Below are 2,393 nucleotides of genomic sequence, written 5' to 3'. Positions count from 1 at the left end.
CAAGGTCATTCACTATCACTCAAAAAGAGTATAAATGATAGCGGGCCGAGTCCTGAAGCGGGTCAAGAAAATGATTTTAGTGGATGCCTTGTTATTTTTAAAATATTTGGCTTTAAAAAAAGTGTAGTGAGTGACCTTTAGAGCTGTTAAAATGGGCTAGCCCTGCCCAACCCAGTCCAAGCCTCGTGGGCTTTTTAATTTAGTAAGCTAGGGCGGGCCGACCCTCCATTTATATGAGCCTTAAAATGGCTAGCCCAGCCCAACCCTAAGAGGGTCGTGGGCTAGGGCGGGCCGCCCCTTTAATTTTTTTAGAAAAAATATTTTTCCAAATCTTTAGATATTTTTTTGTGACATAATCTCTTAATCATATGAATGACTTCTGTTTATTTAGAGTGTACAAGAATCTTGATATTTGACAAGGAATCTCGTAACTGAAATGTAAATTCTCTATATCTTTAGCTCTTCTTTTTTTAACATTACAATAATATTTTTTTAGTACTTTTCTTTCACTTTCCTTAGGTTCATGAATTGTATCAATAAGCTTATATGTTAAGGTTTTTTAATTTAGGTTTAACATTATTAGTTGATTTCATCATTATAGTCCATAAATATTTAAAGTTCATGAAATTTGCTAGTGTTGTCAATTTTCTTTGGGTATTAAAACTTGACCTTTTTCTATACTGAAGAGCAATTTAATAATTAATAATATATTAAAGTAACCAAACTGATTATTGGCCACTTAAAGTAATATTTTCTTTTGAAAAAAATTATTATTGGTGACTTATAACTTTCTTAGTTCGTTGTTAGTTAAGCAAAAGAAAAACTAATCTTGTCATACTACAAGTATGTCAAAAATATAAATTCTAGGTGATATGCAAGGGTAAATGAGCAATCTAAGATTGGAAAATAGGGATTATAAATAATATTTTTTAGTTTTTACTTTTTTTAAATATTTAAATTTGAATTTAATTAAATTTTGCCCACGGGTCGGCCTAGACCCAGCCTCGTTCAAGCCTCAAGGGCCAGTGAGATGACTTCGGCCGGGCTTATAAGCCTCAGTTTTTAATGGGCTAAAAAGTCCCAACACAGCCCTACCCAAATATCGGGCTGGGTTGGGCTTGCCTCACGGGCCAAGCACATTTTGACGGCTCTAGTGACCTTGTGTGTAAGATGGCTAAAACTAAGTAATTTTTGTAATACAAAAGAAAGAGAAGTAACTTTCATAAAAAAAATTACCATTAGTTAATTGACCTTTTGAGTATCTACTCCATTCTTAACAAATTTTACGTAATAATCTGAAATATTTTATACACTTATTAATTAGGGGATTGGAGAATTAATTTAGTTTATAGGGGTAGAGGGTACGGAAGAGGTAGAGAGCAGCTTAAGAAGTATATTGGGGAGAAGTGATCATGCAGGATATGGTGAGGCGTCAGATTTCCGAGGACATGACACTTGATAGGAAGTTGTGGAGGTCGAGTATTACGGTTGTAGGCTAGGAGGTAGTTGAGTCTTGTGTTACCTTGTACTGTTGTGAGCCTAGTCTGGTAGGGTTTTTGTCTGAAATAGCTAGGGGCATTATCGTGTCTTACTATTTTCTCTTTTCGGTGCAGGACCTATTACTAGCCATCATTTTTGTTTTGCATTTTTCCTTCTGCATGTTATGTTCCTATTTTTCCTATGATCTCTGTGGTAAAACTAATATTCTCTCCTTTTTGTTTTTCTTATTATCTTGAGCCGAGGGTCTTCCGAAAACAGCATCTCTACTCTTTCGGGGTAGGGGAAAGGTCTGTGTACATACTACTCTCCCTAAACCCTACTTATAGGATTTTATTGGATTGTTGTTGTTATTATTGTTGTTGTATATTGGGTTAAATACTAAGCTAGTGGAAAATTTATTATAATAAATAAAACAGTGTACTAAATAAGTAGGTAAAGGCTAATTCTTTTAAACTATATTTAAGATTATTAAATGAAAAAGAGTGAGCCAAGCCCATTCTTTTGTTGCTTCACGTCCTAGTGACCAAGGATTGGTAAAGGAGGGTATTTAGTTCCTTAGGGGTCATTTGGTTGGAATACGGCTTATGCCAGTATAAGTTATGTTGGGATAAGTTATGCTAGGATTAGTTATGCTGTTATTGTTGTTTATTCATCGTTTGATATAGTGTATTAAGAATGACAATTGCATAATTTCTAAGAAGAATGTATAAGTTATACTGGTGCTAATTATCCCACCCTTTATAAGATATAAGTTACCCCGATATTAAAATTAACACCGGAATAATTTACCCGATTTGCTAACCAAACAGAATATGAAGGTGGTATTAAATTCTTATATCACCCCTATACCTTCTTATATCTCATACCAAACGACCCCTGAGAGAACAACTAAA

The sequence above is a fragment of the Nicotiana sylvestris genome, chromosome 10 (assembly GCF_000393655.2).
Source record: "Nicotiana sylvestris chromosome 10, ASM39365v2, whole genome shotgun sequence".
Classification (NCBI taxonomy): Eukaryota; Viridiplantae; Streptophyta; class Magnoliopsida; order Solanales; family Solanaceae; genus Nicotiana; species Nicotiana sylvestris.
The sequence above is the reverse complement of the archived record's forward strand: the minus strand, read 5'-3'. Positions refer to the sequence as shown.